General features: G+C 42.1%; 1 protein-coding gene across 1 annotated transcript in view; it reads right to left on the bottom strand.

Moving 5' to 3' along the window:
- macrod1 (mono-ADP ribosylhydrolase 1) overlaps positions 1 to 13,368 on the bottom strand; it is a gene marked incomplete at its 5' end in the record, with an annotated part of 94,480 nt that overhangs the window by 15,382 nt on the left and 65,730 nt on the right. The gene's annotated exons all lie outside the window — the stretch shown is intronic.

The following is a 13,368-nucleotide window of genomic DNA, read 5'->3' as shown; positions in this document are numbered from 1 at the left end:
TGACATCCAGCTACCTGTATATTTCATCTCACCAGTATCATTGTCTCAAGTCTTTCACCCCCTTGTGGGCCAGATTTATCTCTTTTACAAAACAAAACAAAACAATATGAGCCTAATGATTAATTAGATTAAAATGGACATTACTACAGCACACTTTCTCACACACACACACACACACACACACACACACACACACACACACACACACACACACACACACACAGTAAATAAGCCACAGACGCTGCAGCCCAGAAGAAGCCCTTTAATCCAGCCCTCGGAGGATAGGAGGCCATTAGGCAGAAAGATTTAACAGTGTTTGGGATTTTTTGAAATACAATCTGATGATCTTATTTCAAAACCTGAAATTCATAACAGAGGCATGAAATGTGTTATTGTGTCCAATTCCCTGACAACCTTTGCAGGCTTGCTTTTTTCTGTTTGAATTTGTTGTAGTTGTATCCATTTCCAAGGAAATTGCGCCATGTAACCACAATCAATAAAAGGATATTTGGTGAGCGATGCAGGATCTGCTCATTACAGCCAGAGAGTGGATCAGAGCTCTGGGTGTCAAAAACATGTTGCACTGGATTTGTTCTTAATAACAAAGCATTTGTGATGCAAAGCTGAAAGACAGGAAATTCTTAGTTAAGAGGAAACTTACTTTATGCTTAAATCTAAAACCACTTTTTGTTAAATCTTCATCAACACGAGTGCCGGGAGGAACATGTTTTGATAACATGCAATACAGGTTTTACACATACTTTGATTTGATACATGTTTTACAACAAAACCTGCTTGATTATTTTGTAGTAGGCTACTATAATATTGTTATATTCCAAGTACAAAAAGAAAAAGTAAACTGCTTAAAAAGATACCTCTGTAAGACGTGTTATATACATGTTTAAATAATGCCATAGGGTTGGTATATATATATATTTTTTAGGTATTTGCAAGAGACATAACCCATAACGTCAAGTGCAGTTATGTTTTCCTCCTTTGACTAGATATAAACTAGATATAGTGTGTGAGTTAGATTTTAAAGTACTTTTACTCATTTTGTTTTGCTCAAAAATGTGCCTGCAATTCTCTATTTTGCTTCGCCTTAACATTAAACATTAAAATGAACATGATGAAGACTATTTTAATTATTAAAGCTGCATTAACTGACTTGTTTTGGCCATTTGTGATGAGTTATGAACGCAATATTGATATAATATCAGGCTGAAAACACTTACACAGCAGACACAATGTTCACCAGCTACTAGTCGTGGGGTTTTTAGAGCTCTGTGCTAAAAACGGCTGCCTGCTGAGTTTGTAAATGGCACTGATGAGAGCTGTGAGAGTGAATCAGAAAGGACCGTAAACCAAAACAATATGCTGAAAGACATTACAAACACTGCATAGAGCAGAAGAGAACTGCAGAAATGACAAATAATATTAGCTTTTATCCTACTCTTCTGAAGAAAGCAGCCCTTTCAGCAGAAAATACTCCTCCTGCAGTCATTTAACTGAGGACGAGGAGCTTTACACCAACGGAAACTTATCAAAAACTATATTCTGTGATGCCGCCGTGTCCCCCCAAGACCAGAAGTGTGTGGATCAAAGTGTGCACCAAGGACTGGTTCTGCTGAAAGTGGAATCCACAGATGTAGATTGAAAGAAACTTGTCTGCGTACCGTGACAGTCCTTCATCAAACTGCTCGCTGATGAAAAACTGTGCAGCCTCTGAGAAATCACTTAGTCTGAGTGCATAAACCCACACAGAAAGAATAATAAGTGCTGCAATCAAAGCCTGTGTATATACATCGACATGGCTATTTGACAGAAATATTATCCTACAGCATAGATTATCAAAGGTGTATGCTATGTCACTTCCCTCATATTGCCTGAAAGTAGAGGTGGATATCCATGATATGATATGGATGTTTCCCTGAATATGAATATTGTTCATATGTTTTCGACTATATTAATGCCAAGTTAGGCTCTGTGAAAGAAGAGTGTGAGTGTTAGTGTTGAAAGTTGACGACAGCTTCTCAGCATTAATAATCCTCCTGGAAATCACATGGGGCTAATTCACACAAACAACTGTAATCTGTTATCTGTAATGGGAGGATCAAGCTCACCCGAATGACTTTGTCTCTCCCGCTAGACTCTCCTCTCAGTGCACATTTCTTTCAAATCTGAGCTCAGTGTCTATGCAGACGCTCCAGCTATGTTCATCCTCCTCCAGACCCTCTTCTCAATGAGCTGCAGGCCAATTAGACGTCAAGATCCACAACATCAGGCAGATACTTTTTTCTTCCACCTGCACCAACAACAATGTACTCACTAGTATAGTGTTTCTATAGTATGGCTATATTTTCATTATGGATGAAAGTGCAGAAGTCACGCTGCCCCACTGACCAATCACAGCACATGTTAATGGTCACGCTGGGCCACTAACCAATCACACGTCCACGCCATTTCGCGGGCGCTGCACGTCAAAACTTGTCAAACTAAAGATCTGATTTGTTGAAGACCATGACAATCAACCACAACGTCCACTCCCCGTGTACTTTAATCTGCAAAGGCCAGCTTAAACTGCTTTGCTTCCATAGAGACACCGGAGAAAAAAATTTGATCGGATGAAACTCTTTCAAACCAGCTGCACTGAAAGCAACGCTGCAGGCTGAAGGCAGAGCAACAGAGGAAGAGAGGAGCTATGCAATTAGAAAATAAGCTAATAGGGAAAAATAATAATAATACATGTAATGTATTTGTGAAAAACAATTAAATTATAAAATAGCTATAACTTTGAGATTCAGTTTAAGCCAACAGAGAAGGCTTAGCAGGCCCTGACGGCCCACCACTGCCTATATCATCACATGGCCTTACTTAACATCAGGTTGTTTTAAGCTTTTAACATTAGTGAAATATTCTGACGGTAATAGTCAGCACATTACAGACACTGGCCTAAACAACTCCACATCAGGGCATCCTCGTACCTTAATGACAGCTTAATGGCGCATTTTGTACAAAACCGAACTGTTATGTCACATCAGGAAACAAAACACTGGTTTAAAACTGCCAATTTAAGAACTGTCTCTAGGATGAATCACTATTGTGATTCACCACTTGGTGAGCAGAAACAATTTTATTTATAGTGTATGAGAAAGCTGCTCTTTAAATAGCAGCATAGATGAGTTAGAACATGTGAATTTACGGATGAAACACTCACAGAAAAATGGGCTTAATTACCGTGGTCAAACATGCAGATACGCATGAAAGAACCGCACAAACTCAAAATGAGTACAGTGTTGTCATAATACAACAGTGTGTGATTGCTTATGTTGTCACGTATGTGGGTCAGGTTCACAACTCGGTCGACTCTTGTGTGTTTTTAATGTGTGTACGTGCAGTACTGTGTGTTGTTGTGCTGGTGCGGTTCAACAGTGGGTCACTTGGTCATTCATCTACATTTCGTACACACACAAAAGTACGGGCAGTGTTTCTGCTAAATCTGAATTGTAATCTATGATTGGTAATTGTTCCTCATTGATAACCCAATTATCTGTTCACTGCTGTTTCCTCCCTCTCCATCATCATTTCATCCCCGTCTCTCGATCTCTTTTCCGCACCATCCATCTCTCCTCTCAATCGTTCCGTTTCCCTCTCCACGTCCTTTTTCTTCACTCCTCCCTTGCCTCCCTCCTTCACCATTACCTCATCCAGTCATCCCACCTCTCCTCTCGCCTCATTGCCCTCTCCTCCATCCCTCTGTCACCTATTCCTTCTTCTCTTCTTCCATTTCATCCTCCCATCATACCTCCCTTTTTCAAACCCCATTTGTCCCTCCCTACCTTCTCTCATCCCTCCATTATTCCCTGCATCCTCTTCTCTCACTTCCTCCCTCCCTTTGTCTATTAGATATTCCTCTCACCCCCACTTCTCTCTCTCCGTCACCTGAGGTAGACAGTTCTGTCAGGAGTCGGCCTTATTTACCGCCTCTCTTCGCTCCTGTTTACATTATCGATCGGCAGGGTTGCTTTAGTTCCACCATACATCAACAACACCCCTTCCTCCTCCTCCCCACCCCAGTGTTACGGCTGCTGGCTCACATTACGCTGAAACACAGAGAGAGGGAAGGAGAGAAGGGGGGAGAGACGGGGAGCTCAATGGGGAGATGGAAAGCTAGCAGAGCATGTTAGGATGTGTGAGGGATTTATGTGTGAAGGAGAGTGTGTTGAACAATGTGTCATGGAGCGTCTGTGAGGAGCAGTGTTAATGGAAAAAGTGGATGAGAGTCTTATGAAAGTGTGTGTGTGCAGCTGACAGTAAAACTATGTGCGTGTCTGTGTGTGTGTATTTAAAATGATGAAAACACAATCTCCCTGTGTGATTAGATGAGGCTGTTGTTTGGGTTTGATTACAAGCGAGCAATTTCATTTGAATCCTCTCTCGGTGAATTTAAAATGAACACAGTATACACAACAAGGTCAAAAGTTTGTGGACACTCATACCCACATGTAATCGTTGAACACATCATTCCAAATTAGCATTAATATGCTTTGAAAGGTTTTCCACAATATGTTGGGACCTGGCTGTAGCCATTTGCTTCCATTCAGTCACATAAGCTGCAGTGAGGTCTGCTGATCACGATCAGGCCTGTTGAACCGACCAGACGTTGGCGTCCCAGTTCCTCCCAAAGTGTTGGATGGGGTTGAGGTCAGGGTTCTGTGCACGACAGTCAAGTTCTTCCTAACCACATTCAGAAAACAATATCTGTTTATGGATCTGGCGTTGTGCACGGAGTTAAAGGGGAACTCCACCAATTGTAAACAACAAAGTCTGTTTCCAGGTCTTGTAGAGTACTACTGCATATGTAAAATATGTTGTATAAAGCCTTTTGTGTGTTATTTTTTGTGTTTTTGGGGCTCAGTAATAAATCATCAAGTCATCATTTCACTACTTTGTGAAGAGTGGTGAAAAGTTGTATGCTCCTTGTATTTTGAATATAAGTATGTCCCCAGAAATAAATATTTTAAGTACAAGTGTCAATAAATCTGTAAAGTCATTTGACAACTGAAAGGAAGAACAAAGTGTACCTTTCACTTACAGTTGAGGAAACCTGAAGGTCTGAAAAAAGTTGAAGTGCCGTCAGGGGGCGACTTCTCTCGATGCAAATAGAAGTCCAATTTATAGAAGTCTACGAGAAAATGACCCTACTTCTCAGTTGATTTATTACCTCAGTAAAACATTGTGAACATGGGTTTATGGTCTCAATCGCCCGTTTATAATCTTCTTCGATACAGCATGATTTTCATTTCGTAAATTATAGTCCCATTTAGAGGGAAATAGACGGACTGTATGCTTTAGGGCGTGGCTACTTTGTCCTGTCTGGGAGTTGTCCATGTTTTCCTCTTCGAACTAAAACCCTTTCACAGTGTGTTTTCAGTTCATGAAAGTTAACTGTAACATTTTGGTTGCCTAAAAATGTCTTGTTTAGCGTTTGGTTATACTGCGCTCGTCGACCCTCTAACGTCACTACTGGTTGCAAAAACCCAAGATGGTAACGGCCTAAAACAAAAAGGTACTGCAATCCACAAAAAAAGAGGGTGAAGCTACGTCTATTTCTTAATACATTCATAGGTTTAGATGGGTTTGATGGTATAGCATAAAGACGTTCAATAGGTTGAATTCAAATAAATACCAAACCTTCTTATATAAGTGTGGTGGACCCACATGGACCAATGGAATTGGGCCCACATTGTCACATCAGTACTGTGGCTTTTTCCTGTGGTGTTTTTCAGTTTCTGGCTGTTTGTTGATTAATCAGCCTTCACGCTGATTTTGCACATAACAGGAAAAAGCATTTTTTCCAACAAGCAGTTTTATGCTGTCTACCTAACAGCAGCTATCATTGTGGCAGTTGCATACAGTGCAAAAAAAAAATAAGCACGTAATGGCCACATTTTATCATCCTGCTAGAGGTTGAACATTTCCAAATTGGCATTACAGAAACATGCACACATGTTGAGTGTGTAGTACGTCTGTTTATGGACATGAAACGAAGACATTTAAAACTGCCTGCAGATGAACATTAGTGTGCAATATGAATTAATGGCTGTCATTGCTCTGTAGTTGTGCATTTCAGTGACGTATTGTGTCTTTGCTCAGTGGGGCTGAAAAGGTCGATCTTCCACACAGAGGAGGGAATCATGACCTATTGTTAAACAGATGTGAGGTCTTTTTGAGTTTACCCTGCAGACAGTGTTTCCAAAGGCACTGAACGACAAGCCTCATTGGATTGTAATGAGAAATTCTGTGTAATGATTTGATTGTCACCTTATCTCATGTAATCTAACTGGGCAGTTTTCTCACTGGATGTCCAATTCTTTCTCCTCCTGTTCTTCCCCCCTCTTCTCCTGCTTACAGACTTATTTAAAAGCAACAGTTATTTATGTTATATTGATTTCTGGCTTTTCACTCAATGAAGGAATCACTGTGTACAGCACAGCTAGTTACACTATTTACATTCTACTGTTTATGTGTGTAAGGTTTATACTCTTATAAGTGTCTCTGTTTCTTCCAAAATTGTTTTTAAAGAATACACCAGCAACATTTCGGGGATCAAGCTTTTCCATTTGTTTATACTGAATAACCAATTACTGCATGTAAATCATACACTCACATATTCATTAATTAACATACGTCAACATTTTCAGAGTTGGTACTGAAATCTTTTACTTAAATAATATAAAAAACATACTCTGTTAGAATGTTTTACCTAAGTAAAAGTACAAAAGTATTGTAATCAAGATGCAAGTATTACAATTTGAAATGCACACAATGAAGCCAGATATTAATTATGTTTTAAATATATTATATTTATGGATTACTATGACTCATGCATTAATATCTCAGGCTGATTGAGTCATAGCTCAAAAACATTAATAAACTCATCTTCTATTTATAAAATAATCTACATTTTTAAAGTAGCTAGCAACTTCTGATAGATAAATGTAGTGGAGTGAAAAATACATAATTGAAATGTAGTAGATTAGAACTGGAAATTCTGAGTATCACAAAACGGAATTACTGAAGTAAATAACTACCACAGGCCTTTATGCAAATTCTGATTTATGATGTTTTTATTTTTTTCGAGGTATTTCTCTGAAGCCAACCTGATTAAAACGTCTGTATAGAAATCTTATTATTGCACGTGTGAAAAATATAATTTAAAGTAAAGTGGAGAGTGTGCAAGAGCTTCTTCCTTTTATTTTCTTTCAATGCCGACTATTTCCATCATTCTCATCTGAAACCTTTTCTCCTAGGTCCGTTGTTCTCTCCCAGACGGCCTCTCTCCTCACCAAGTGCTAACGTCCTTCGTGGTTATATCCTGTTTCCTACCTGACAATACTGTATTTTTTAAATCAGATCTATTAGAATAAGATGTGCTTATTTCATCGTGTAAAAACATAGTCTGACCCAATTATAACACAAAAGTGTGTTTCTAACAGATGGCATCAAGACACTTTCATTAAAACATATTGCTACACTTGTTTTACTGAGGCCCATCAACACTGTAAAATCTTCTTCACTTGAGTGCAGCTCAAACTATATTCATCACACACCATATGCACATTTACCCTGTAAAGAGAGGTGTGTGTGTGTGTGTGTGTGTGTGTGTGTGTGTGTGTGTGTGTGTGTGTGTGTGTGTGTGTGTGTGTGTGTGTTCTCTCTCATAAGTGGGCGTCACTGAGCCTCAAGAGAACTTGACTGAGTGCCATCCGGTGACACCCGCCCCGGCTTTTCTTTTTGTCTGCCATACCAGCTTTTTTCCTGCCAATTGTCATCACCCCTCTTTTGGCTCTTCTTATCCCCCCTCCTCTTTCTCCTCCCTCCCCCCTCTCCTCCCCCTCAATGGCCTCACACCATACTTACCTGGGAGGCCACGAGTCGCTGCTCCTGCTTTTCATACCCAACGACCATCCATCCGTCCTCTCCTCCATCCTCTCCCCTCCCCTTTCTCTTCTCATACCTCCATCTGTCCCTCGCCTTTCTTTATCTGCCTTTAAAGCAGGAGAGGCAGCAAAAAGCCGAGCTGGTCCTTTGTGTACCGGCCTCAGTTTGTGCTCAGCCAAGCGGACACAGTTCTTAAATCCAGGCCCGGGCCTTTGGCACAAAAGGAAGGCTCAGGTCTTGTAAAGGCCCCTACAGCTCTCCCTATCTCTTTCCACCTTTCTCTAAAAAAGACAGAGAGGCAGTTATTCTAAACAGGAGGACAAGAGTGGACGGAGAATGGAGGAACAAGATGCCGATGCTAAAAGGAGCGGACATAATTCTCTTCATCAAAGAGCAAAGACGTTGCTCAACTCCAACTCTGTTTCCCTAAGCCAAGCAACACTTTTTTTTAAATTCCTTTTCGTCCTTCAAGGCGAATTAAATAACTGAATGAATTAACACCAGGGCTGCTGTGATCATCATCATCACCACGCTACTCCTCATCAGCAGCGGCAGCTTTGACGAAACTTTTTAACACCTTGAAGGATCACACTGCTGACGCCGAGGCAGGAAGAAGCAAAGATGTCGACAACCTTGTCAAAAAAATCCCACCCCAAATAGCAAGGTATCACAGTCTGAGTGCTACAGTCTCTAGCCCAGAGCCTTGTCAAGTCTCTTGGCACTACTAAAGAAACCTTACTGCTGATGACGATACACGGAGGGAGGGAGGAGGTGAGATCGGGAGGGAAAGTAAAGGTGGGTAGAGAATAGGAGCGACATACATGGGAGAAATAGAAGGAGGAGGAGGAGGGGGAGACCAAATGTAGGGGTGAGGAAAAGAAAAAAGAGGATTTGTGAAGAGGTAGAAAGGTGAGGAAGTGAATGAGACGGGAGGAAGCAAGGTGTTTAAGTTGTTGATCAGGACAGGCAGAAACACCACGTCTTCAAAGAAAGTGAAACAGACTAAGGAGTGACAGGGCAACAGGCAAAGCAGAGAGATGGAGGTCTTGGAGGAGAGGAAGAGAGGGAGTCTGGGAGAGCTGCAGCGAGGATTTTAATTAGCGGTAATTGGCCACCGAGGGACCTGAAACTGAGATGGGAGGCAGGAGAGGGGGAACATAACAGCCAGTTTTTGACAGAGTGATATCTCTCTCCTGCTTTGTACCTCTCTATTTCCTTCAGGACTTTTTCTATCTGAGCCTTTCCATCTCCATCTTGTTTTCCCTCCATCCTTTTCCACCTCCAACTGTGGTACTCCCGCTTACTCATCAAACAGAATCCTTCCCTCTGTACCAATATCCCCCGAAATACAAGACAATGCAAACAGACGGTATTTGGGACAACACTAAAGCAATATGTGCAATTATGCCTAAAAGCTTTAGTCTACCTGCTCAGCACCAAACGGCCGACAGACAAAATTAGAGACCAGCTAGAGAACATTTAGTAGCAAACGTTGAGACCAAAAACCGAGAGAATGAACGGACGGACCTATTTTTAGTTCCAAAACGGCAACTGCCAAACAAATAATGTATTTCTACTGTCTTCATGGAGGACTATTATGTCGTGCAGCTGATTGCCTGAAGCACGTTATGTCTTACACATTTGTAACCTTCTTATTCATCACCAGAATAAGTACGCACTGACGTCACTAAAGCAGAGTGCTGCCTTTACTGGACGTAAATATGGGTCTGACCTCATGTTGTCATGTGGTCGCTCCCTAACTCTCTTTAGACCCGCCCCCGGCACCATACCTCCCCAGTGTGGGGAGCGAGGGCCGGCTGGGGAACACGTGAGCAGGATACAGCTGTGTTCATCGGTACACAGGTGAGCTCTGGGGCGCTGGGTTGTCTGGACAACACTTTCGGCCCCCGCTCCCCCGCTTGGCAACCAGAAACACACACAGTTGCACACCACACATGTGCACACTGATCTTACAATACGCTGCTCGCTCACAAGTGAGCAACACTCTCATTGTATACACACACAAACAGACTGGTCTCAAACCGTTCCACTAATCAAGTCCTCCTAATTACAGCGGCTGATATGCCCCAAACTTGACAGATTGCTCATCTAACTGCCTTTAAGTCTTGGTTAATATGGGCATTTAGACAGGGCCTGTTTGAAATTTTTCCAGCTGTCATTTGTCAACATCCCCAAATTGCATGTGACTCTTGCTAAACAGCAGCGGTAGTGTGCCATGCACTCCGAGTGTTGCTAGGTTACGGTACTGGGATGCGGCTGGCTAAGTGGCAGCGGGATCATCGGCGGACACTCTGCATGGAGGGCTGACAGCAGGTCCTCTGGACCGTTTGGCAACTCGTGAGTCAGGCGCTCTTTAAATACCACATCTGGTGGCAAGCCCATACAAATCAAGATCAAAGTGTTGGCTTTGAGATTGGACCTGTCTCTCAAACTCCATGCTCTGTCTCTCTTGTCGAGTTTCATTTTCATGTCTTTCTCTTTTCCACGGCGGCGCTCTGCCTTCACACTGTACTCTGCCTGCTTTGTTATCCCTCCTTTGCTTTCTGTGTGTTGTTGCCGTCTCACATCTCTCTCCTCATGCTGAGAGGTAATCAAGCCCTGTTGCGAGTGTTTAAGCATTGGAGTGTTGAATTATTCTTGAGACTTAATATTTTGTCAAGGAAGAAAGAGCCAGTCTTCATGGCACATTCTGGGCAACACCCCTTCCCGCCCCCCCCCTACACACACACAGTTAGTCAGTCAGTGAGTCAGAAAGATAGTCATACATATTTCACGCTGACAGATAATAACAGGTAAGAGAGTGATGGGACCTGACAGGCAGCTCACACTGTATACAATGATAAACTACCCTTAAAAGGAGAATAGTCTGCCTGAGCACCCAGCCGCGGGAGCTTTTAGAGCATATTTGTGCATGTGAGCTTTAGCTAAAAGCCGCCGCTCTGCACTGCGCTCATAAGGACGGTTACAGACGATATTGTCGTCAGGTAAAGACTGTTGGCTTTGTCATTACTTGTTTGCACTGTTGGAACAGTTCGCAGCGAGCCGGCAGTTCAGCCGCCGCCATGTTGAGAGCCATTAAGAGGCAGTGGAAATGTTACCAAATGATTTTTTAAAGCAACACAGACACAAATAAACACACAGTATGCACATGCACACAACAAGACTCTAAGACAGAGTGTATATCAGCGTGAGAGATACAAAAGCCCACACTTTGACAAGCAGCAGAATCCACTCAAACATTACAGCGAACATCCACAAAGTTAACCAACAAAGGGAGAACAGACCATATGAGAACTCATCTGCTCACTAATTCCCTCGTGTCTTCAGCTCTCCTCACATTGGTCTCCTCCACCACGCTGCTTTATTTTATTTGTATTTCTTTTACCACTCTCCCACTCCTTATCTTTCTCTTCTACTCCTGCTCTCCATTCTGCCTTGAGCTCGCCTTTATCATCGCTTCTCTTTACTTTTTTTCTGCCTTCCTTTCACTGTGAACTTAAACTCTCTGTGGAACCATAAGCTGATATCACACAGACTCAGTGTTCTTTTAATCTCTTTTATTCGCGCACGCACACACGCACACGCACACGCACACACACACACACACACACACCTGGGTGGTCATTATATTATACAGAGCTTGGCAAGAGCATTATTGCAATATCTATTGGCGTCATGCTGTGTGTGTGCCATTACAGTGGTGGGCAAGTGTCACGCATGGGAATGCTTTGAACTGTGAACACTTCACATCGACAAATATTATTCTGCGTGTATCTACTTATTCAAAGACTTTTATGATGGCCAATCTGATGGGCAGTTAAAAAAAGGATCAAAATTGACAACAAAACCGAGATGTTGATAAACTTCAATCGGGCGACCATTGAGAGCCTCCTGACCTACTGCTGCACTGTGTGGTTTGCTAGCTGCACAGTGGAGGACAGGAGGGATCTGCAGTGGGTGGTGAGGATGACAGAAAGAGTGATTGAGACCACATTACCCCCCCCTCAGTGACCTATACGCTGGCCGGCTCTGTAAAAAAGCTAGCTGTATCTCCAAAGACCCCACCCACCCTGGACATGCACCGTTTGCTCCCCTTCCATCTGGAAGGAGATACAGGACTTAAAACATGCACAAACAGACTACAAAACAGCTTTTACCCACAGGCTGTCAAATGTATAGAACTCCCCCCCAAAAAAGCTGAGGACACTAGCACTAGCACTAACTGCTGAACAATATTCAATTACACATGCACTTTATGATGATCCACTCATGTATCTGTCTACTTGTGATGTGAATGTTTCTATGGTTGTTTTTAATGTTTGTCTTTACTGTAAGAGCTGCTAAACTGTTTTTCGTTGTTTTCGTGACAATGACAATAAAGTATTCTATTATATTCTATGTCCTTCTTTTCATCCCACACATAGTTCTTCCTTCTCAAAACCTTGCGCTTACATTACCCGCTCTACCACCAAAATTTCGGTCAGAGATTTGGGTCTGTTATGCTAGCAGCTAATGTGGCCTTGAGCTAATGTTAACCTAAAGCAGAGATGTGAGTGACTAAAGAAGTCTGACTTCTTTCCAACTCCAGCCCCTGATGTTTTTGTAGTTTTCTTGTAGTCTTCAGCCCCAACCAATGCTGACTCAAGTGACATCACATGAGTCAATTTTTACCAGACTTCACAAAGCTCCCCTGGAGAAACAAGAGGCTTTATACAACCATTTTCACATGTGCAGTAGCACTACCCAAGATCTGCTAACAGACTTAATCTAACAGTAAAATCTGTGAAGTTCCTCTTTAAGACCTACAAGGAAATCTGGTAAAAAGTGTCATGTTGACAAACTGAGATGGAAGCTATTTGTCTGTTCTGACATCTTGTCGTTTGTAGAATGTAAGCAACGACTGCTGGGGTGTTTTGACACTGCGCTTCCAAGCAGATCTTAAGCAAATTACTCCATTAAACCAGTAGCTTTTAATCAGGGGGGATATCAATCAAAAATGAATATAATAGTTAATTGCGGCTGTGCTTCCAGAGGTTACCTGTTAGTGTTTGGAAACAGGAAGAGACTGTAGTTTTCAGAGTGTAGCTACTGCGGTTTAGTTCTTATTCTTGATGTCGACATTGAGTACTGAGGCTCTTCCCACAGCCACATGTTATGTTTTAGACGTCAGAGAAGCTGGAGGGGAAAAAATTCCCAGACCTAAAACACCTAGAAAAGCTTTTTCTGTCACGTTGAATCTTCAGTTTCGTCCCATTATACACGCTGCAATGGAGTGCCACTTAATAATTGAGTGCCATTTACTTTGCTATAAATGGAAGGCAGTAAGTGAGATCATTGTGGATACCTTTCTTAGGCTGGAAAGAAAAACTGATCTACTTCAAGTAGAAAAGTGAAATAATGTAA

The sequence above is a fragment of the Taurulus bubalis genome, assembly GCF_910589615.1.
Source record: "Taurulus bubalis genome assembly, chromosome: 13".
NCBI lineage: Eukaryota > Metazoa > Chordata > Actinopteri > Perciformes > Cottidae > Taurulus > Taurulus bubalis.
Note: the sequence above shows the minus strand (reverse complement) of the source record. Positions and strands in the feature narration are given on the sequence as shown.